This window comes from Delphinus delphis, chromosome 17 (assembly GCF_949987515.2).
Source record: "Delphinus delphis chromosome 17, mDelDel1.2, whole genome shotgun sequence".
NCBI lineage: Eukaryota > Metazoa > Chordata > Mammalia > Artiodactyla > Delphinidae > Delphinus > Delphinus delphis.
The window spans coordinates 40,864,128-40,889,796 of NC_082699.1; positions in this window are offsets into that span (position 1 = coordinate 40,864,128).

A 25,669-nucleotide genomic window follows, 5' to 3' on the forward strand; every position below is an offset into this window, starting at 1 on the left:
CTAGGAGGCACATGGTCTGCTCTGGCCTGGCCTGCAAGCTCTGTACGTCTGCTTTTCAGGTGTCATCCAGGAGAGGCTTCCTCCTTGGGGTCTGTCTCCATCCCTTCCCTTGGGGACACAAACCCTTGTGGTTTGTGTTATCAGTATTTTAATTTCTATCAGTATGGAGTCTAGTTAATGGTGACTCACGGTTTCAGAGCCCCCAGCCAATAAGAAGGCTTCCTGCCTGCAACTGCAGTCCTGTATGTTCTCTCTTCTTTTGGCCCACGGCAATTATTATCTGCCACAAGTTATCAGTAAACAGGAAACAAAGTAATGAGCCTATTTGCTGTGACTTAGGAGCACTTAACACACTGGATGGAGTCATGGGTAAGAGTAAATGACACTAGGACAGGAACCACAGAGGATGTGGTCTGTCCTCCCGCCGTCAGGATTCCCCTGGGACAGATATTCTCCTCCTTCATTGCTACCAGACTCAAGTCCAAGCAAGGAAGGTGCTGGCTCTCCTTTGCCTGAAAGCGCTGCAGTCTTCATGTCACAGGTGAGCAGATGCACAAACTCGGTGGACGGGGCCCAAGGTCGCAAGCCAGTCAGGAATCTATTCACAACCAGGAAGCAAGTCTTTCTGACACTCAATCCAATGCTTTCCCTGTACTGAAAAGCATTTCATATTTCAAATATTATGACAATGATCCCCAGTCACGTGTAAAGCCGTACCTCTTCCTCATAGATATGCCTCAAATAGGAATCCACCCCAATGTTAACAAGGACACACCAAAGGCTTTGCTCTGTGGGTATGTGTGTTGTAAAAACAAAGATACGAGAGCAAACTACAAGTCAAAATCTGCCTTTAGACCTTCTCAGACTGTTTTGAGAATTTGAAATAATGCTATAGAAATTTTCAGTCCAGTCTTAGATTCTCTTGGAATTTCTTCAGCTGTTTCATCTATGAAGAATATCAAAAAGGGTGAAAAGTTCTTGAGCTGAAATGAGAAGGTCTGGTGTAGGCACCTTTAGCAACTTAACTGGCATTCTTTTCATGGTTAGATTTTTTTCCCCCCAAATAGAAGGAAATACAGACAACTGTGCAGTATGGTGTGTCCTGCCCTCCTGTGGACGCTGAGGGAATTACCCTTGGAGAACCAAAACAGGGCTGGACGCGGGAAAGTTTTCAGGGGCTTGCGAGATGGGCAAGGAATAGTGACACCTATATTAACATTAGTTTGAGAAATGAGAGAGTCATATATAAAGTGTGTGTAGCATTTGGCCACAAAACTTCCATAAAGAGAGCTCTACCTGCCCAGAGATACAGGACCAAAAGCAAACAGAATTGCCCTTGCTCTCTGAAATCTGTGCTGATGTTGTCTTCAAAGCATTATTTCATACTAACCCAGGGAGAGAAGTTTCTCTTAGATAAATAAAAGAGTTTATCTCAGGGTGGGGAAGGGATGGAGTGGGAGTTTGGGGTTAGCAGATACAAACTAGGGATACATATATAGAATAGATAAACAACAAGGTCCTACTGTATAGCACAGGGAACTATTTTCAATATCCTGTGATAAACCATAATGGAAAAGAATATAAAAAAGAATGTATATATGTGTATAACTGAATCACTTTGCTGAACCGCAGAAATTAACACAACATTGTAAATCAACTATACTTCAATTAAAATAAATAAATAAATAATAATTTAACTTTTAGTATGACGTAACCATTCTGTAAAGTCTCTGGAAATATATCCTAGGAAGGTAGTCTAACACCTGAGATTTGCACAAATGAAATCATTTCTTTAGTTTGCAGTACTGTTTTCATAAGGTCCCAGTTAAAACAAAAATGTTCTTGGATATGACCCCTATTCATACTTTACTACCACTATTATACTATTCCGAATAAATTGACAAACTGATAGACTGGCAGGTTTTGATTAAAAGAAGGCTAAGGACAAAAAGGAGTAGAGCAGTGGGTTTAAAAGTCTGTTTCTTTGAGCTTCTAGAACTTTCGGCAAGAGGAATGAGGAGGAAACCTACCAGGTGAGGTTCCTGTGTCCCACACTTTCTCCAAGCTGAGCAGCCCTGCTCTATGTTTTTGACCTTTCCATACAACTTCATCTGCAAGAAAAAGTCCCTCATAAAAGAAAAAAACGCTTAGAGTACTGAGTAACCTTCCTCGAAAGGGGTCAAGGGTGAAAAACGAATGGAGTCCTGAGCGACAGGAAGAAAGGTGAGGACTGCTCTGGAGAGGCAGAGGAAGAGGCAAAAAAAAAAAAAAGGGCTCTTAGGAAAGGGTGCACGTGAAGATAAAGCTGCTCTTTCACGACTTAACCTGGGAGGTACCAGCACCTAATTCCTCCTGCTTGCCAATGTAATATTGAGACCTATTATGCCCCTTGCTCTGTTTGCTCTGGTACTCCCATTCTTTCGCAGGATGCTTCACAGACAAGTTAAATGAAATGGAATGAAGAGTTCGTGCCCGATAATATAACACATATAACCTCTCTGGGCTTCTGTTTCCCCACTCTATCAGCTGAACGGGTGTGACTCAGACTTTCGGTAGGTCAGCCCCATGCCTGGCACCAGTGTCATGGTACTGAGTTTGACAGGGAATTCGAGTTCCAGTTCTGGATACTGAAAGAAGTATGAAGACTCACCAGGGGTGTCAAGACGACCAAATCACTGTTCTCCTTGTCTGGTTGCACTACGGGGCACGCAGAGGTCAAGCCATGGTGTAGTTTGCTAACACCAGTGGTTCTGGAAGGGTGGCCCCTGGACCAGCTGCATCAACATCACCGGGAAATTTGTTAGAAATGCAGATTCTTAGGCCTCGCCCCAGATCTATGGGATCAGAAACGGGGGCCCAGAGATCTATACTTTAACAAGCCCTTGAGCGGATTCTAATGCAGGCTGAAGTTTGAGAACCATTGGTCTTCACCATGAAATAGGGACAAGCGACCTGCTAAGAACTTCAAGAAGTGCTTTGATTTTTGAGGGAAAGTTGTAAAGGAAACACACAGTATACAACTTTATTCTTAAATGAATGATTCTCATTCCTAATGAGCAAATAATTTTCATTCCCCGTGCGAACAAGGTGTATTTGATCGCCTAGTCGTATCAGGTTAAATTGTGGCTAATCTGGCCAGATTTCTAAAAATAAAAAGGGCTGGGCGCGTTTAGAACCTGGAAAGGAGACAAAAGCCATATCAGGATGAAGCAGACTGTAGACTCCTTTATACCATGGATGCCAATGAAAGAGGAGGGGTTTGGAGCAGATGATTAGAATCCCAGCTCTGTCACTTCTTAGCTATATGAACTCAAAACCTTCTACTTTTAGTTTTGGCACCTCAGATGGAGGTAAAAATACGTCCCTCTGGGGCTTTTATGCAGATTATATACAACAACTTATGTAAATTCTTATTACAGATGTACGTAAGTATGGTGACCATTAATTACTCAACCATTTGGATTTTTTAAATATCAGATAATTCCCTGGTTATTTTACTATTTCTCAATCTTTATGCTTTCGCTCTGGAATTACATTTTAAAACTTCAATCTAACCAGCTCTCATATTCTCTTAAGAACTTCTTTTGTTAAGTAACTTCTCTAAAAAAGGCTACATTTGTTTGACATCGTGAGCTTTTACTGTATTTCACTGTGAATCTGTGGCAACACTTTTCTTCTATAATGATTCGACGTGTTTTATGTTTGTCCAAATCATCTAGATTAAAAACACATTGCAGTTCGCTAGTAGGTATTGGGATACTTAAATTGAGCAAAGTGAATTCTCGAATGAGCATCTAGGATGCTTACGAGAGTAAAGATGATTAAATTCTACGAACAATTTGATCTTTGCCAAATCTTGCATAGAAAATTATAATTACATAGGAAACTGTCTTTCCTGTTTAGGATCAGACTTGGTTTTAAAAATTACTACCAACTTTGTCAACATTAAAATAGAAGCAACAAAGATGTGAAATTTCACACAGGGGATCTACAATATTTGGATAATTATAAGCATATGGCTACTTTACATGAGATCTCTGTTAAAAGTGTATTTACTAGGGCTCTGGGAAAACAGATGTTCTCAAATGCAGGGCTTACTTACATGTGCTGAGAATGTCACGTTTATTATCAATGTATCATAATCTATTCTCGCTTCAAAACTCTAAGTAGAATTAGCTAAATGATCGCAGTATCTGTTGTTTATTGCTCTCTTGTCTGTTTGTTAATATCCCAGACTTTACTTGTAATAGAAATGGCAAAGAACAGTTAACTACTCCATCAAAAGTGGTGAATGCTTTCTCAATCATTATAGAAACAATTTCATATGTTTTCTTAATATTTAGGGCATGAGCCTACACTAACTAGTTTCAGTAGATTCTAGTCAAATAGAAATGATTTGGTGTAATGACAATTTAATTTCATGTCCTTTTTGAAAATACTTCAATGTATCCATTCCTAGGAATCATTAAAAATAAAGACAAATTTGTTGCCTATTCATTTAGAATTAATTAAATGAACACTTTAAATGTGAGAAACGGTGGAAACTTCATTTGGAAATTAATAAATATGGGATTTAAGAGTTTGAAAAATTAGGGTAAGCCCACCTTTCCTCAAAAAGCTTTCCCTCTGTGACTTTGCTTCTCAAATGCTACGATTATGAAATGCCACAGCTACAACTTATAATGAATTGGTCTTAAAAAACAAAGCACAGAGACAGAAAGTAGAATAAAGGTTGCCAGAGGCTGGGGAAAATGGGGAATGGCCAGTTAGTGTTTAATGGGTACAAAGTTTCAACCTGAGAAGAAGCAAAAGTTCTGGAGTTGGATGATGGGGATGGTTGCACAACAATGGGAATGTACTTAATGCCACTGAATCGTAGACTTAAAAACGGCTAAAATGGTCCCTTTTTTGTTGAGTATATTTTACCACTATAAAAAAAGTACAAAGATTTAATAAAACAATTCAAGAAATGCGCATTTGTAAAATAGTATGCTTAAAACTTTCTAGATAGTTTTGTAGACAATTTTAGCTTTTTAACCCCTTTACACAGAGCCTGTTAATACCAAGAGTGGATTTATACCTATCTACACAAACGTCAAATGGAAAATCGTATTAGTTCTTTTAGGATTAAAATCCAGCCCTTCTTCACCTCTTCAACTATATCATGGGAACAGTCTTAAATTCCTCCTTTTTTTTTTTTTTTTTTTTGTCGTTAAATAAGATCATTTCAATTTGCCTTCAGTTATTTCCACTCCTGCCTCTTTGAGACTTTCGGATCACAGCCCCTTTCACCCTGAGCTCTTCCTGCCCAGCTCAGTGATCGACTCTCTCTGTCCCCACTCCTGGTCCCTGAGTCTCTCTTTTCATCCCCGCCACCTTCTCTTTCTCCCTGCCTTTTGTTTTACTCTTCCTCATTCCATCACTCACTCTTTCTAGTTTTCTCCTTTAACTAGCTGCCACTGGGGACTGAAGCACGTTTTAAAACTTTCCTTTCGGGCTACCCTGGTGGCGCAGTGGTTGAGAGTCCGCCTGCCGATGCCGGGGACACGGGTTTGTGCCCCGGTCCGGGAAGATCCCACATGCCGCGGAGCGGCTGGGCCGCTGAGTCTGCGCGTCCGGAGCCTGTGCTTCGCAACGGGAGAGGCCACAGCAGTGAGAGGCCCGCGTACCGCAAAAAAAAAAAAAAAAAAAAACCTTTCCTTTCACATTGATCCTAATTAAAGCACCAAATGAATTAACCCTTATATTTTCCTCTTTAAGAAAACCAAAAACCTTACCACGTGAAACTAATCTACATTCCCTTTATTTAAACGTGTCCCTTGACAGATTTATTTTCCCACAGTGGTCCTGAAAGGGTTGGGGGGGAGAACCCTGTCTCCTCCATGAGGATTTTATTATTTGATATTTGTTTAAATAGAGCATCAAATAAAGATGGATTCCTTCCCTGTGAGATGCGTTTTTATGATTGGGCAGAGCCAACACTATGATTCCCTTGCTGCATTTTTTTCAAGGTTCAACTGACTGCTGGGAATTGCTTCACCCTCTCTTAGAAGTTAGCTCATATGTTAGGTAGTGCCCAGTTTGCCCAGAATAATGCTTTAGGAGTGTAACACAATAATACCTGAAATTATGATTTTAGCTGCTAAAGGTCTCTTCTATAAGCATCTTAGTTTCTCCCGGCATTCAAGGCCTGCTGCAGCCCAGCCCTAACCTCGTCTCCCATCACCCCTGAGCACACACCTGGCCGTTGTGTTGACACTTGGTGTCCTGGATCCTTCAGACACTGCCTGTGTTTCCTAACCTCCTACTTCCTGCACAGGCACAGGCCCCATCAGGAAGGCAGGCCTCCCTATGTCCTCTCTACATCTGCTCTTACCAGTAAGTTACAGTTTCATGATGCCTGCTTCTACCAAGCCCCTGATGTGGACATCAGGGGTATGGATGTGAAGGATGAAGCAAGAAACCTGCTTGGGTGACTTTACCAGCTTCCCTGCCTTCCATGTTCCCTGACCACCTATGCGTGCGCACACACACACACACACACACACACACACACACACAGACACCTCTTCCTAGAATAAGAAACATTGGTTGGGATTTATCTTATAGAAGTAATAATGCTCTAGGGCCATATATCACAGACTTTTTCCAAAAAGCTACAAGGAGGTTAATTTGAATCTTTGAGAAACTCCCAACTACCATGACAAGGAGAAATACAGAAAGTCAGATTCGAGGAAGACCTGGGAGATCACCTATTTTAATGAGCCCCAACTAGGTGGTGTAAAATAATGGTACAGGCTGCCCAGGCACAAATCCTGGCTCTCCCGTTGCAGGTCTACAGCCTCAGCACATAGACCTTAGCAAAACCTCTCCTGGGCTTGACTTCCACAGCTATAACGTCGCAGCAAACACAGCATCTCACTCACAGATTTACAGTGAGGAGTCAATGAATTCGTGCACATAAAACACTTAGAATAGTGACTAGCACATAGTCACTAGAAACATCTTAACTGTTAATAATATTATTATTTTACAGACTAGAGAAAAGAGGCTGAGGTGGGTCCTGTGCAGGGTCTCACAGTTAGTGGCAGAGCTCGGAGAAGAGCTGGTCCTCTTGACTCCCGTTCAGCCAGGTAAGAGAAAGGGGGATGTCCCTTCATGAAGTTCAGAGTGATTTTTAAAGGATGATTCGTTAGATCAGAAAGTGGACTGATCAGGGAGCAGAGATTTTTATTAATGCCTTTTAATCACTTTCCAGACATGCTGAATTAAAAACAAATGGACAATTTTCATATTGTGACCCAATGCCAAATGCTCTAGATTACAGTATTTTACAAACTGCAGTTGTAACACGTTAGCGGTCTATCACATCAGAGTAATGAGTAATGGCCAGCAGCTCTTTTTAATTGAAAGAACAGAGTGGAATGGAATAGAATTGAGTAGAAGAATAGAATAGAATGACGTTCAAGATGGTGGAGGAGTAAGATATGGAGATCACCTTCCTCCCCACAAATACATCAGAAATACATCTACATGTGGAACAACTCCTACAGAACACCTACTGAACACAGGCAGAAGACCTCAGACTTCCCAAAAGATATATGTATTTTTTTCCTTTTTCTCTTTTTGTGAGTGTGTATGTGTTTGCTTCTTTGTGTGATTTTGTCATTATAACTTTGTTTTTACCATTTCTAGGTCCTAGGGTTCTCTCTGTCCATTTTTTTTCTTTTACTATAGTTTTTAGCACTTGTTATCATTGGTGGATTTGTTTTTTGGTTTGTTTGCCTCTTCTTCCTTTCTTTCTGTTTTTTTCTTTTTTTCCATTTTTTATTATTTTTAATTTGTTTTATCTATAATAATTTTTATTTTAATAACTATATTTTATTCTTTCTTTTTTTTCTCCCCCTTATATTTTGAGCTGTGTGGCTGACAAGGTCTTGGTGCTCTGGCCGGGTTTCAAGCCTGTGCCTCTGAGGTGGGAAAGCTGGGTTCAGGATATTGGCCCACCAAAGACCTCCCGGCTCCATGGAATATCAAAATGCAAAAACTCTCCCAGAGATCTCCATCTCAACATTAAGACCCAGCTCCACTCAACGACCAGAAAACTACAGTGCTGACACCCTATGCCAAACAACTAACAAGACAGGAACACAACCCCACCCATTAGCAGAGAGGCTGCCTAAAATCATAATAGGTCACAGACACCCCAAAACACATCACTGGACATGGTCCTATACACCAGAAAGACAAGATCCAGCCTCATCCACCAGAACACAGGCACCAGTCCCCTCCACCAGGAAACATACACAACCCATTGAACTAACCTTAGCCACTGGGGGCAGACACCAAAAACAATAGGAATTATGAACCTGCAGCCTGCGAAAACGAGACTCCAAACACAGTAAGTTAAGCAAAATGAGAATACAGAGAAACACACAGCAGATGAAGTAGCAAGGCAAAAACTCACCAGACCAAACAAATAAACAGGAAATAGGCAGTCTACCTGAAAAGAATTCAGAGTAATGATAGTAAAGATGATCCAAAATCTTGGAAATAGAATGGAGAAAATATAAGAAATGTTTAACAAGGACATAGAAGAACTAAAGAGCACACAAACAATGATGAACAACACAATAAATGAAATTAAAAATTCTCTAGAAGGAATTGATAGCAGAATAACTGAGGCAGAAGAACAGATAAGTGACCTGGAAGATAAAATAATGGAAATAGGGCTTCCCTGGTGGCGCAATGGTTGAGAGTCCACCTGCCAATGCAGGGGACACGGGTTCATGCCCCAATTCGGGAAGATCCCACATGCCGTGGAGCAGCTGGGCCCATGAGCCATGGCTGCTGAGCCTGTGCATCCAGAGCCTGTGCTCCACAACAGAAGAGGCCACAACAGTGAGGGGCTCATGTACTGAAAAAAAAAAAAAAAAAAACTGTGGAAATAACTACTGCAGAGCAGAATAAAAAAAAAGAATGTACAGAATTGAGGACACTTTCAAGAGCTCTGGGACAACATTAAATGCACAAACACTCAAATTATAGGGGTCCCAGAAGAAGAAGAGAAAAAGAAAGGGACGGAGAAAATATTTGAAGAGATTATAGTAGAAAACTTCCCTAATACGGGAAAGGAAATAGCTAATCAAGTCCAGGAAGCACAGAGAGTTCCATACAGGATAAATCCAAGGAGAAACATGCCAACACATATTAATCAAACTACCAAAAATTAAATACAAAGAAAAAATATTAAAAGCAGCAAGGGAAAAACAACAAATAACATACAAGGGAATCCCCATAAGGTTAACAGCTGATCTTTCAGCAGAAACTCTGCAAGCCAGAATGGAGTGACAGGACATATTTAAAATGATGAAAGGGAAAAACCTACAACAAAGATTACTCTACCCAGCAAGGATCTCACTGAGATACGACGGAGAAATTAAAACTTTTACAGACAAGCAAAAGCTAAGAGAATTCAGCACCACCAAACCAGCTTTACAACAAATGCTAACAGAACTTCTCTAGGCAGGAAACACAAGAGAAGGAAAAGACCTACAATAACAAACCCAAAACAATTAAGAAAATGGTAAAAGGAACATAACATATCGACAATTACCTTAAATGTAAATGGATTAAATGCTCCAACCAAAGACTTAGACTGGCTCAATGGACACAAAAACAAGACCCACATATATGCTGTCGACAAGAGGCCCACTTCAGACCTAGGGTCACATACAGACTGAAAGTGAGGGGATGGAAAAAGATATTCCATGCAAATGGAAATAAAAAGAAAGCTGGAGGAGCAATTCTCATATCAGACAAAATAGACTTTAAAATAAAGAGTATTACATGAGACAAAGAAGGACACTACATAATGATCAAGGGATCAAGCCAAAAAGAAGATACAACAATTGTAAATATTTATGCACTCAACATAGGAGCACCTCAATACATAAGGCAAATGGTAACAGCCATAAAAGGGGAAATTGACAGTAACACAATCAGAGTAGGGGACTTTAACCCCCCACTTTCACCAATGAATGGATCATCCAAAATGAAAATAAATAAGGAAACACAAGCTTTAACTGATACATTAAACAAGATGGACTTAATTGATATTTCTAGGACATTCCATCCAAAAACAACAGAATACATTATCTTCTCAAGTGCTCATGGAACATTCTCCAGGATAGATCATATCTTGGGTCACAAATCAAGCCTTGGTAAATTTAAGAAAATTGAAATTGTATCAAGTATCTTTTCTGACCACAGTGCTATGAGACTAGATATCAATTACAGGAAAAAAATCTGTAAACAATACAAACACATGGAGGCTAAAACAATACACTACTAAATAACCAAGAGATCAATGAAGAAATCAAAGAAGAAATAAAAAAATACCTAGAGACAAATTACAATGAAAATACAATGATCCAAAACCTATAGGATGCAGCAAAAGCAGTTCTAAGAGGGAAGTTTATGGCAATACAAGCCTACCTCAAGAAACAAGAAACATCTCAAATAAACAACCTAACCTTACACCTAAAGCAATTAGAGAAAGAAGAACAAAAAATAACCCAAAGTTAGCAGAAGGAAAGAAAACATAAAGATCAGATCAGAAGTAAATGAAAAAGAAACGAGGGAAAAAAGAGCAAAGATCAATAAAACTAAAAGCTGGTTCTTTGAGAAGATAAACAAAATTGATAAACCATTAGCCAGACTCATCAAGAAATAAGGGGAGAAGACCCAAATCAGTAGAATTACAAATGGAAAAGGAGAAGTAACAACTGACACTTCAGAAATACAAAGGATCATGAGAGATAACTACAAGCAACTATATGCCAATAAAATGGGCAACCTGAAAGAAACGGACAAGTTCTTAGAAAAGTATAACCTTCCAAGACTGAACCAGGAAGAAATAGAAAATATAAACAGACCAATCACAAGTACTGAAATTGAGACTGTGATGAAAAATCTTCTAACAAACAAAAGCCCAGGACCAGATGGCTTCACAGGCGAATCTATCAAACATTTAGAGAAGAGATAACACCTAACCTTCTCAAACTCTTCCAAAATAAAGCAGAGAGAGGAACACTCCCAAACTCATTCTATGAGGCCACCATCACCCTGATACCAAAACCAGACAAAGATGTCACAAAGAAAGAAAACTACAGGCCAATGTCACTAATGAACACAGATGCAAAAGTCCTCAACAAAATACTAGCAAACAGAATCCAACAGCACATTAAAAGGATCATACACCATGATCACTGGGGTTTATCCCAGGAATGCAAGGATTCTTCAATATATGCAAATCAATCAATGTGATACACCATATTAACAAATTGAAGGAGAAAAACCATATGATCATCTCAATAGATGCAGAAAAAGCTTTCAACAAAATTCAACACCCATTTATGATAAAAAACCCTCCAGAAAGTAGTCATAGAGGGAACCTACCTCAATATAATAAAGGCCATATATGAGAAACCCACAGCCAACATCATTCTCAGTGGTGAAAACTGAAACCATTTCCTCTAAGATCAGGAACAAGACAAGGTTGTCCACTCTCACCACTATTATTCAACATAATTTTGGAAGTTTTAGCCACAGCAATCAGAGAAGAAAAAGAAATAAAAGGAATCCAAATTGGAAAAGAAGAAGTAAAGCTGTCACTGTTTGCATATGACATGACACTATCCATACAGAATCCTAAAGATGCTACCAGAAAACTACTAGAGCTAAACAGTGAATTTGGTAAAGTAGCAGGATACAAAATTAATGCCCAGAAATCTCTTGCATTTCTATACAGTAATGATGAAAAATCTGAATGAGAAATTAAGGAAACACTCCCATTTACCACTGTAACAAAAAGAATAAAATACCTAGGAATAAACCTACCTAAGGAGACAAAGACCTGTATGCAGAAAACTATAAGACACTGATGAAAGAAATTAAAGATGATACAAACAAACAGAGAGATATACCATGTTCTTGGATTGGAAGAATCAACATCGTGAAAATGACTATACTACCCAAAGCAATCTACAGATTCAACACAATCCCTATCAAACTACCAATGGCATTTTTCACAGAGCTAGAACAAAAAATTTCACAATTTGTATGGAAACACAAAAGACCCCGAATAGCCAAAGCAATGCTGAGAAAGAAAAATGGAGCTGGAGGAATCAGGCTCCCTGACTTCAGACTATACTACAAAGCTACAGTAATCAAGACAGTATGGTACTGGCACAGAAACAGAAATATAGATCAATGGAACAGGATAGAAATCCCAGAGTTAAACCCATGCACATATGGTCACCTTATCTTTGATAAAGGAGGCAAGAATATGCAGTGGAGCAAAGACAGCCTCTTCAATAAGTGGTGCTGGGAAAACTGGACACCTACATGTAAAAGAATGAAATTAGAACACTCCCTAACACCATATACCAAAATAAACTCAAAATGGATTAAAGACCTAAATGTAAGGCCAGACACTATCAAACTCTTATGGAAAACATAGGCAGAACACTCTATGACATAAATCACAGCAAGATCCTTTTTCATCCACCTCCTAGAGAAATGGAAATAAAAACAATAATAAACAACTGGGAGCTAATGAAACTTAAAAGCTTTTGCACAGCAAAGGAAACCATAAACAAGATGAAAAGACAACCCCGCAGAATGGGAGAAAATATGTGCAAATGAAGCAACTGACAAAGGATTAATCTCCAAAATTTACAAGCAGCTCATGCAGCTCAATATCAAAACAACAAACAATCCAATCCAAAAATGGACAAAAGACCTAAATAGACATTTCTCCAAAGAAGATATACATATTGCCAACAAACAGATGAAAGGATGCTCAACATCACTAATCATTGGAGAAATGCAGATCAGAACTACAATGAGGTGTCACCTTACACCAGTCAGAATGGCCATCATCAAAAAATCTACAAAAAATGCTGGAGAGGGTGTGGAGAAAAGGGAACCCTCTTGAATTGTTGATGGGAATGTAAATTGATACAGCCACTATGGAGAACTGTATGGAGTTTCCTTTAACACCTAAAAATAGAATTACCATATGACCTTGCAATCCCACTACTGGGCATATATACCCTGAGAAAACCATAATTCAAAAAGAGTCATGTACCAGAATGTTCATTGCAGCTCTATTTACAATAGCCAGGACATGGAAGCAACCTAAGTGTCCATCAACAGATGAATGGATGAAGAAGATGTGGCACATATATACAATGGAATATTACTCAGCCATAAAAAGAAACAAAAGTGAGTTATTTGTAGTGAGGTGGATGGACCTAGTCTGTCATACAGAGTGAAGTAAGTCAGAAAGAGAAAAAGAAATACCGTATGCTAATACACATATATGGAATCTAAAAAAAAAAAAAATATGGTCATGAAGAACTTAGGGACAACACAGGAATAAAGACACAGATGTAGAGCTTGGACTTGAGGACACGGGGAGCGGGAAGGGTAAGCTGGGATGAAGTGAGAGCGTGGCATGGACATATATACACTACCAAATATAAAATAGTTAGCTAGTGGGAAGCAGCCACATAGCACAGGGAGATCAGCTCAGTGCTTTGTGACCACCTAGAGGGGTGGGATAGGGAGGGTGGGAGGGAGTCGCAAGAGGAAAGAGATATGGGGATATATGTATATGTATAGCTCATTCACTTTGTTATAAAGCAGAAACTAACACACCATTGTAAAGCAATTATACTCCAATAAAGATGCTAAAAAAATAATAGAATAGAACAGAATAGAATAGAATAGAAAATATCAGTACGTCTTGTGCATAGTACAAATATTCTCCTGGAAAAGTTTTGTTTGAGGTGTGTGTGCGTATGTTTGTGTGTTGTGGGTTGTCCGTGTAAAATTCTAAGGGATGTGGTTAACATTTTTTAAAACACTTCTTTTAAGAAAGTATTCTCTAACACTTTATAGCGAGGTATACAGCTATTTCTTTGGAATAAATGGCCTTTTCTACTAATTCCTTTGCCGGGGTGCTCGCCTACTTCAACCATGTCATTCATTCCAGGCAAAAGAACAGGAGAACAGAGGAGTCAGGGGATGGGGGTGGGGGGAGGGGGTTACTGGGGGGAGGGGAGGGGCTGCTCATGGAAGCCATTCTACAGAAAAACCATCCAGGACCAGCCCTAACCATAGCCTCCAAGTTTCCAGTGGGACAGGTTGCACTGGCCACATGATTGATGGCTGAAGAAAATATTAGAGGCATCAGCTTGAATTCAAAGAGGATTAAAAGCTGGAGTCAGTGTCTCCTAGGACAGAGCTAACCCAAGGAAGCCAATTAGACAAGCAGATGTTTCTTTAAAGGTTGTCTGCAAAATGTGCAAACTGACAAAATGTTTACAGAATCCCTAGTACTCCACCAGCTAGGTTTACCTTTAACAAATCGTTCCAGTGACTCTACAATTACCACAGTCCCAGGGTTATCTTTCTTACGTGGCTGCAGATGAAAGAAAACCAATAACTGAGTCCAATTAATTCAAGCTGCCATTCTCCCCCACATGAAAACTGAACGAGATCTTTGCAGCAACTGTCCAAAGTGATTATTTCATTCGAGACTCTCTTTAATAAAACTCAAATACATAGGCAGCAAACTTAACCTGGCTGTTCAGGGCTCTCTGCCTGGCTCCCATCAAATCACTGTTTCTGAAATTCATTCATTTAGGAAAACTCAATCCATGCGAGGTATCCTCTGGGTACACTAACATGCTTTAGAACCAGATAGTTGAATGTCTCTAAGGAAATTAATGAAGAAACCTGTGAGAAATCCCTAGCAGAGAGCCCGAGGGATGGCCATGTGACTGAAGAGCCAACCACTTGGGTGCCGGCAAACCTTGCTGCCTTGTGGGAGCATCCTGTCTTTAATAATTCACCTTAAAAATGTCTGGAACCTGCATCTCGCATAAATGCTGGGAAAACCAGCATTTTCCTGCTCCCAATATTTCTGGAGAATCTTGGAGGAGTAGGTTTTCCCAGTTTCCTCTTCTTTCAGGATCTTTTTCATGCTGAATTCTCACCTTCTCTGTCTCTTCTCGCCATCTTGCTTTCAATGTGGTTATCAACATTTGACCTCTGGTTCTCCACAGCACACAGGATGCCACGTATGGCAGGCATGCTACACCAAAAGTGTAGAGAAGTTACGCTGCCACACAGCCAGGAAGATGACTGATAAGGCAACTTTAGAGGTCTTTGTCCTTAAACAGTCCCCACTGGAGCTCACCTCTGAGACCTTCTCACGGGTCCTCTCTCCTCTCCATTCCCCTGGCTGCTGCCCTGTTTCCTCACACACACACACACACCCCTTTCTTTTGTAGATTGTCCTGGGAATCTCAAAATCCCACTTCTTTATTATATAAATCAAATCAACTCCTGTTTCCTCCCTCACAGGTGCTCAAAAGACACAAGACCCATTACAATGCTTTGCAAAAGTACCTCCACCCATTACATATAAAAGCCTGCAAACATGTTGAAATTTACACCTTAATTTTTTTTTAATCGGGTTAAATTCTTGGGTAAGGCATCCTTACCCAAGAAATATGTAATCTGAACTATGTAATCTTTAAATGCAGAAATAGTACCCATTTTGTAAAAATTGTTTCTAATAGCATTGTCCCTCTTCTCACTATTATGGATATCTAATGAACTTTCTTGACTCAGAAACTGATTTTTAAAACATGCAACGGTTAGAGTTTGTACAAACCATGTTGAAGGAATTTTCTGTGCAAGGAGCTATGTGCTCAGACTTCCAAGACTCTTCAATGTATCATTTTGTTGCTATTGTTGCTGTTACAGAGCCGCCAGGGCATTGCCAGCCCAGCCTAATCTCCAACGGGAAGTTCAGTGCGAAGCAAATGGGTAACTTCCCCTGGGCTAAAGGAAAACTCCGTAACTCCACAGCTTCAGCTGAGTCTATGAGCCTTCAGCTAAATTAGTTGGGTGTACATTTCAACGTTTGGCTGGACCGTTTGCTTCAAGGCAAGAAGGAAGAACTGGACAGGACGATGTACACAGGCACACATAACCTGAGCAGAATTCCAGGATAGATAATCCAGTTTCTCTGCTTCTATTCTTGATTTGTCTTCACTACATATTTTAGAGGAAGCATTAGGAGACTTGGTTCAGAGTTTATTCTGTTTAATTACATGTGGTCCCTAAGGAGAGAACCCAACAGTTAATAGTGTTTTCACAGTAGTTGTGTTAGGATAAAATGGCATTAAGATCCCTAAAGGCAGTAACTTAGGTTCCATATTGGAAATCTTATTTCTGAAAAATAATTGTTTTAAAAGTCCATGCTCTAAATCTGTGGTGGACTATAAATCTGTTTTTTATTGTATTTTTATAATTTTACCATTTCAGAGTTTCTAGTATGAACTGACTGATGTCCAAATAAGGTCTCATCTCTTTTCAATATTCAAGTAATCACTTGCGGTTAACAGAACACCAGTTTCTCTTGTTCTCCCCTCTTACCTTCTTGCCACCTCCAGCTAAATGGTCCGAGAACCTCAGAGACTTACTAAGTCCAAAGGAGCCAGTCTTTCCCTCTCCCTTCTGAATTTTACTCTCAACCAAGGATGCTCCACATTTGGGTTCTCTGGTTGAAGCTTTTACGTTTGTGCTCTGGCATTGTTCTCAACTCTGCCTTTCTAATAGGCTGGCAGAGTTAAGAGTGACTCCCAGACCCAAATATACACTGACCCTCCCCCTTGCCCTCCTGTGCATTCTCTTCAAGGGTCTTTGGGATCCTTTCTGTCATAGACTTTAGCTGAGACCATCTCAGTCCATCAGAAAGATTCTAATCAGAAAGGAAGGGCTGAGTCTTGATTTTTTTCTCCTAGGAAATTCCTTTAACTCTTGTACATTTCCCATCCTCCTCCCAAATCACCAGGTCTTCTAATTAAGGAGTATTGGGGAAAGCATATTTGCTTGGCCACAAAAAATCCACTTACACCTACCCCTCTACCCAACGCCTATGAGCACTCACATTTACATATCTGAGGACTGTCCACGTGACTTTCCCTGCAAATTAAGATGTGCTCCGAAGTGACAGACTGAAGAAATAATAAGCAAGTTCTCTTGCTGAACAAACCAGTAGTAATAAAAAGTTACAAGTTAAATTCCTTCTCATCGGACTATGTTTTAAAAAATGTGTATTTGTGGGCTTCCCTGGTGGTGCAGTGGTGAAGAATCCGCCTGCCAATGCAGGGGACATGGGTTCGAGCCCTGGTCCAGGAAGATCCCACATGCGGCAGAGCAACTAAGCCCACACACCACAACTACTGAGCCCGTGCTCTAGAGCCCATGAGCCACAACTACTGAGCCTGTGCACCTAGAGCCCACACTCTGCAACAAGAGAAGCCACCGCAATAAGAAGACTGCGCACCACAACGAAGAGTAGTCCCTGCTCGCCGCAACTAGAGAAAGCCTGCGCGCAGCAACGAAGACCCAACACAGCCAAAACTAAACAAATAAATTTATAAAAAACAAAACAAAAAAACATATTTGTAAATACATTTCCCCATTAAAGTCTTTATTGTTGTTTTTCTTCCTATAGGACCAACTATAGCTCACATGAAAGCTTTGGGGGAGAAATTCTTAATAAAATAAATTTGGCGTTCAAATACAGATGTTAACGTGCGTGAGATATAATGCATGTGTCTGACACTTAATAAAACTCTGTAAATTTTGTAAATTGCCTCCCCAATCTATTCTTCTAGTAGCAGTTTTCTGTTTTTTTTGCCCAGTGCCCTTTACCCTTTCTTCTGGTAATAAGGCTTCATTCTTTTGGGAACTCTGTTTTTCCCCACACTCATCCCAGACATAGGGAGGGGTGGTAGGACTGAGGTTGGGCCAGCCATGGTACTCTACCTGCCCCGCGCCTCTGTGATTTGTCTGAGGGTGAAGAAAGATGGGTGCTGGGCCAATCAGGACCTACACCAAGATTCCTCTAAATGGAGTTGGGGAAGATGACCCCTTTTCACTAAATAGGCAAAGTTGAAAAGATGTCAGCAAAGTACTGCCAGCAACTTTGGTCCTAGACCCTCAGAGAAAACTAGCACTCTGGAGGAGAGAATGGAACCCACATCCCAGAAAGGCAAAGGTGAGAGGAGGAGAGAAAGTCTTGAGGGCAAGGAGTCTCTAGTGCCACCCATCTGTGATTCACCCCTGCCCTCTTTGGCCGAAACTAGTTTCGGTCGGGTCTGTGTTGCTTGCAATCAAAAGAGTTTTGACTAATGCAAAAGTTGCTTCCGACCACTGAGGTCCCCAGACCTAATCCCAAGGCCAGCATGGTCAGATGTTCTTTTGCTTCTACGAGCCATACCAAGTGTCAGTCATTCTGACAGATCCCAATTTCAGGTTAAGCTTGTTCAAGCTGGATTTCTGAACCTTGACTTTTCTGGATCCATTTCCTCTTTCCTCAGTATCTCCATGAGTCAGTCCCCCTTAGGAGGAAAAAATGTTTCTGAGCCTCTTCTAGAGACCTATGACCCATTTGCTACTATGAATATGGTCAGAAAGAGAAAAAGAAACACCTCTCTTTCAGGTCAGCTCCATGTGGGCAGGAGTAGTCTCCCAGAAGTTTCTCCTCAGTGAGGGACTTGTCCTGCACAGGAGTCTTGGCTGGTTAGTTTTGAGAGCTTATAGGACCCCAACTTCTCCAGGCTGTTCCGACCTTGTAATGGATCCCTGTGCACTCACCTGTTGTTAGGTGTGTTCACTGCCTCACAGTACCCGCCACCTGGACGCCACATAATGAACGTGTGTAGAATGAATGAGTGCACGATTGAAGGACAAAGGTGTCTTTCACCCTCCAGACTGAGTTGCTCTCTTCCCATGTCCAGGAGCACTGTTTACGTTCCAGTCCTTACTCTTCTGTACAGCGATTCCCTTTCACATATATTTATCCTCCACAAGACAATGAAGAGTCCAGGGCAAATGGCCACACCTAGTTCATCTCCCAGTGGGGCATCTATGGGACACAGTGGAAAACAGCCAGTGTTTAAAAAGTAATTAATTGGATGGTGAATGAATGAACAGAGAGTCTGAATTACGGATTTTTAAAATATGTTTTCGTTATTTTTCAAAACCATAACTGCTACCAATGTTTCCAAGTGAATGCCCTGCTGAGACCAGCTTTTATGGCCCCGTGAGACTCATTTATAAATGTAATCTACTTACACACAACAAAAAAACTTGTGGACCAAAAGCTTTGATCACACGCCCCTGAGATCTTCGTAGTTTTCACTTGCTTAACAAGTGCTCCCTGCATAAGCCTACTCTGGGTCAGGCAGATTCCAAAAACCTCCCAATGGAAGAGCCCTGATGGCTGCTATAGATTCCTACAGTGACTTACTTGGAAACGGAGGTTCTGGAAACAGCACTGGACTCGGGGTCGCCTGACAGGAGCAGTGGTTCTTCAGAGCTCGGAAAAGGATCTGCCGCTTGGTTTCGAGATGAATGAAGTGGCAAATCCCATAAAAGTTTCTTCCTGAAATTATCTAAAGCCTTCCTCAACCTCCATAGAACGTTACGTGCTTTTCGTGCCCAGAATCATTATTATTTGCCCTTATGCCTGGAGTTATCCCTTCCTTGGAAACCATTTAAATCAGCCTCCTAGTTACTTATCTTGAGAGCGGGCAGAAAGGAATCAAGGAAATTCTGACCTATTTTACTGTTGGTGACCTTAATTCACAGCAATGAGCCACCTACTCGCTCTAAAATGGATCTAAAATATTAGGTTTTATTTCGCTGTGTCGCACCTGACACGTTCTCACGCTGATCAGAGCAGCAGCGCCTCCAGAAACCAGGCTAATGGCGCCCTCTGGTGTTCAGACAGCGACGTGAGCCTTTTAAATCCTGGATGCCCTGGGCAGGGGGAGGGAATACTATTTAATGCCGCCGGGAGAGGAACAGTCTTCGATACACCTTGTCTTGTTCTTGTCTGAAACGGGGCGGGTCCAACACTGCTACCCCGGAAACTTCGCCTGGTAGCCCAGTATCATCCTGGGGATTTGCTGGCCGTAAGGTCAAAGCAGTCTCCTGTTATGATTAAAAATATAGAATGTCAGTCCCTCCCCCGCGTTGGAGAGAACAATGCCCCCAGGGACCCACACTCAGCATGTCCCTCATATCCCCGCTGAGACGAGGCTGAAGAGGATGTGTAGCGTGTACCTCTCTGTTGGGTGTAAAGTGGATAAACACGCAAACATTGGGTCTGGGATGGAGAAGGGTTGGGGAGAGAAGAATCGCAAGTGAGGTTCAACACTGTGTTCTGGTCTCCATGTGCCTGTACGGCGGGGAATCCAGTGCACAGCCTGACCTCCTCCCACTCGGAAGTGATTCTACCCATCAAAAGGTACGTGAGCCTTCCACCTTCACCTCCTAGTGGCCCAGCCGGCAACAAATGCAGCACGTGAGCCTGGCCCAGGCAGAATGGGTGCTACCAGGGGAACTGCCCACCCCAGAATGGGCCCCAGCATCTGGCAGTGGGCATCTTCACGGCAACCACAGGGAGAGCTCACCAGAGGATGGATCCTGCCCGTCCAGTTGTTCCGAAAATTGCAGCTACGGGGCTCTCATGGTCCAGGGAATGAAGAAGGAACCGCAAGTAACACACTGGACTTCTCACCCATGTTGGAGAATGGAGCCCAGAGCAAGTTTTCGTTTAGAAAAGTAAGGAAATGAAAGGTTTCTTTCACTTTGTGATATGGAGCAGTTCACATCTGTTATATGTAGTTACTGATTTCCTCCCACCCCCCTTCATTCCACAAAGGCTTTGAGGTAGATAAGAAAAAAAAAAGAATCCCTCAAATAAAAATAAACTCTAATGAACAGTTATTTATGGGGGTGTCTAATATCTGAACCCTTTTCCTGTTTGAGGAATTCCCTATGGCATGGGCCTGGGTGGCAGGCAGGGCCGTCTCTCATGCAGACGCCTAGGAGGTCAGATACTTGCTTTGCTCTGCACATGTGACTGGTCTTGTCCAAGTGGATGCTTCCCCTAAGGACTCTACATGAGTCCTGAGACCATGGTAGCAGTGTCCTGCCCAGGTTGTCTCTGCGATAAGATTAGGCTGCGGTTTCGACTATCCAGCTTCCATGGGTACCTGCCCTTTTCTAAGCCAATTTTTTAATCTTCCCAGAGATTAATCATAGTGAAGATGAATATAGAGTGTGAGGTAAAGATGAAGGAAAAGAGAGATGCAAATATGCAGAGCGTTAAAGCTTATGTAGCTTCTATATATGAGTTAAATATTTGGCCCTGAGCTTCCTGGCAGCTAAAGTGAAAAGGCAAGCAACCTGTTACCCAACTTGTGAAGACAAAAATACATACTAGCTCCCCAAAGGAAGTGAATATTTTGCTAAGGGTTGAACTTTGAAAGGAATTTCTCACACTAGAGTTTCTCATAGTTGCTCCTGGGACTGTAATGTACCGTCTAACTAATACTGTTTACTCTTAAGGTGGTTTCTCATAGCATCCCTCAGTGAAAGCCTTAGTTTAAGCCGCTCTTTGAAAAGGGAAAGTTTCTCGTTTTTCTGATGGTGTAGCATCTGGAATGTTTAGAAAAATGAAGGAATGGTATGTCTCTTTAGGTATTTTTCGCCAAAGATAGGTTTTCATGAGACTTGAACAGGACAGAGTTTGAAGTTATTGTCTATGATCAAAGCCTAGAGAATTCTGGAGTTTTAGAAATAAAACAAAGGCATACTCAAACTGACATCCTTTTCTGGGAATGAAATTAATGATAATAATAATGATACTAATATCATTGAGTTTTAAGTGAAAGTACAGGTGCTTTTAATACGTTATTCATTCACTGAATGTGCCAAGCATGGTGTATACAGCAGGGAACATGTACTTGTGAAACTTACATCCTAGTCAGGGGAAACAGACAATAACCAAGTAAACAAACAAGGAAAGATCATTTCAAGTAGTGATAAGTGTTATGTAAACAATAACATGAAGCAGTGTGATAAAAGTGTCCAGGGATGGCCGTTCTTGATACGGGGGTCAGAAAAGACCTCTTTGAGGAGAGGATATTTGCTCTGAGGCCTGAATGAGGAAAAGAAACTCGCCACATGAGTCTGGTGGGAGAGCCCTCTGCCAAGGGAACGGCACGTGCAAAGGCCCCGAGGTGAGAAGAAGCTTGGCATTCTGGGAAACAGAAAGAAAGAATCCTTATAACTGCTCATGGCATATTATTGCTGTTGTTGTTATTTTCCAGATGAGAAAAAGCTAGAGAGGTTAAGTAAGTAGCCCCAGACCCTGTAGCTCTAGAGATGGAGCTGGGACCACAGTTGGGCTTTCCCTGAGGAAACCAGCCCTCTTGCAGGTGGTCACGCTGTTCTTTGTGGAAGAGGGCAGGGGCACAAAGCCCTTGTATGGCCATAGTGTCCCAATACCCCCTCCCAATACCCCGAGCTTTCCATTAGCCTGGTTTCCTCGCTGTTCTTTTGCGAAATGATCAACTTCTCTTCTCCTTGAGGCTCCATCCTTATGGCTCTTCTCCCTTCAAACCCAGGAAACTGAGAAGGGATCCCACATTTATCTTGCAAAACCATTGAGATGAATGCGATGAGGGGTGTGGGGCGTTGTGTGAGACAGTGAAGGAAATCCAACCTGTCACATCCCTTTCAGGAAAAGAACCTTTAGGGTGAGAGGAGTTCATGATTCCATCCTTCTGCCTCAGAGCGGTAGGGGATTCAAACAGCTTCAGGCGGATAAAGACCTGGTCCTACCGCAAGGAATGGGGGCTAAATATCTCTTCATAGACGGAACTTGCTGATTGTATAGGGCAGAATCTACAAATGCAAAAAATGATTAACAAATAAATACACCCAAAGTAAATTTCAAGTAGAAATGCAACAAAGACAGGTCCATGTTCAAGTAGATTGTCTGAAACGGGGAATATATCCTCCCCTGCATACCTTTACCTTGCCCCCTGGTTCTCCCCTGAGCTCTGGGGCGTCCCTTAGAACAGTAACAGTAGCCCCTAACTTAACTGAGGGCTTATGATATGCCAGACATTGCCCCAAATACTTGAATGTTCACGATACATTTTGAAGTAGGTAGGGTTATCTTTTTTTTTCTTGGCCACGCTGTGCACCATCAGTTATTATCATTTTACATATTTTAATGAACAAAGTCTTATTTAGCACTTACTGTGTGTCAGGTACCTTTCCAGTGCCTTCCACATACTAACTCACTTAATCTTCATTGCCATCCTGTGCGGTGGGTATTATTATTAACGCCATCTTATGGAGGTGAAAACTGAAGCCAAAGGCAGTTAAGATGAGGTTAAGCAACTTGCCTGGGTCACAGAGCTAGCAACTGAGAGAAGCAGATTCAAGTTCAGGCTGCCTCTAGGGCTTTCGTCGTTAGTCTACTTCCGGGGAGTTTTGCATCTCAGAGACTGTGTGCAGGCGGTAGGGTAGGAGGGCTGAGTCCAGAGGGGTCCTTTCTGATGATTCTGCTCTGCGTCCCGTGGCCTGCAGCCACCTGCCACCAGCTCGGGAGCAGGCTGAGGGAGGTGGGAGGCTGACCCCAGCCCTCCCCCTCCCCTCCCCCTCCCCCTTCCCCCTCCTCCATCCAGTGAAGGAAAACAATAGTTCTTACCCAAGGTTATCTCAGGAAGGGAGGCTCTCAGACCCGCCTTGGTCTCTCCGTATTCACCTTGCACTTTGCACATTCACATGTGCTTTTTGTACACTCATTATCCCATCTGATCTTCCCACACCCTGTCACCAGTCTCTCTTCCTTAGCCCAACCTCCCTGGAGCCACGGGAGACGTCTTTCTCCTAGAACCCTCCCACCCTCCATGAATGGCTTCCCCTCACTCTCCCAAGAGAGACCCCCTCCTCAGGGCCCCTGCAGGGCCTGCTCAGGTCTGGCCCCCACTTGCCTCTTCAGGCTTGTCCGCACCCTCGCCCCGTGGGTCCCAGGTCCTCGATTCCTGTCGTCTCCTTTAGTCCCCAAGCACTGCATTCCCTTTTTTATTTCTGCCTTGCCTCAGGTTACATCTAGAATGCTCTGCCCCAATATCTTTTCTCTCCTCTTTATTGTTTACTCAGTAGTAAATGAGGGACTTCTCTGGTGGTCCGGTGGGTAAGACTGCGGGCTCCCAATACCATGGGCCCAGGTTGATCCCCGGTTGGGGAACTAGATCCTGCTTGCGAGCCGCAACTAAGAAGCCCGCCTGCCGCAACTAAAGATCCCGCCTGCCGCAACTAAGACCCAGCACAGCCAAAATAAATAAATAAATGAATAATTTTTTTAAAACTAGTAAATGATAGGGAATTCCCCGGTAGTCCAGTGGTTGGGACTCTGCTCTTTCACTGCCCAGGGCCCGGGTTCAATCCCTGGTTGGGGAATTAAGATCCCACAAGCTGCAGCATGCCCAAAGTGTACATAGATAGATAAAAAAAATATATAGTAAATTATGTATATATATTATAAATATATGATATATATATTAAATATATAAATAGTAAATGATGAAGACTGGCATTTCCTAGGTACCAGGCACCATTCTGACTTGTATCATCTTACTTCTCACCTATGGAATGTATATGATTACCATCCCCATTTTTCAGATCACGTTCCCAACAGTAAGTGGCAGAGCCTGGATTCGGGCTCGCTCTAAGACACCAGTGTCCTAGCTCCTAACCCCCATGTCACACAGTCCCCAGTGTTGGTTCCAGCATGACGTTCTCCTCTGTGACCACATCCCTAGCTCCCCCTGCAGAGTTAATACATGTCTTCCACTCCTCTCGTAGGCACGTCTAGAAAAGCGTTGTCGTGGGGCACAGTCTCCCTCAGTAACTGCTGCTTGTCCTCGATCCCCAAGCTTCGCTGGAACTTAGCGGGCATTAAATTATGGTGGCCGAGCTCATTTTTTAAATGAGGACCCAGGGCTCAGGAAGGCCAGGTCCATTGCCAGGACCACAAACTGTTGGTGCCCAGCATGTGTTCAGACCCAGGTTTCGGATTCTACACGTAGCTCCTTCTTCCTGCGTCACTGCCTCACCTACCCAGACCTCTGTGCAGACGTGCGTGTGGGAGAAATGGAACTCAATTTGGACAGTTCTTGTCTCAGAAGCATAGAAAGTGGCCATGAGAATTTTTAAAATTCTGATAAACCCTCTTTTCTTACAAAAGTATCTTGAATCATCTGTTACTGGTAAAATGACGAGCACCTGCAATTCCATTTTAAAATTCCTCAGCCTATAATACCCTTCCCTATAAGAATGCAAATACCCTAGAGAAAAGAGGAACAGACTTAGCTTTTCTAAGCTAGTCACAGGGGTGAATTTTGGGCTGGGACACAGCTGCCTAATGATCAGGGCGCAGAACAGAGACGGCAGTCCCATGCTGTGGGCCCCGATCAGAGCAAGGGCAGGAATGGCTCCTCAGAGGGAGATACACCTGGAAGGGAGAAAGGCAGGTTGGCTTGAGACGTGGTAACTAAACGGAGGTTGGCAAGGACTCCGGAAGGTCCTGGCATCCATGAGCAAGACCCCACAGTGGCTTAAAAGAGATTGGTGGATTGAGAAACTCACCAGCTTCAGCTAGCTGAAGCATCCGGGGTTTCAAAAGACAAATAATTTCTAGTAGATGCAT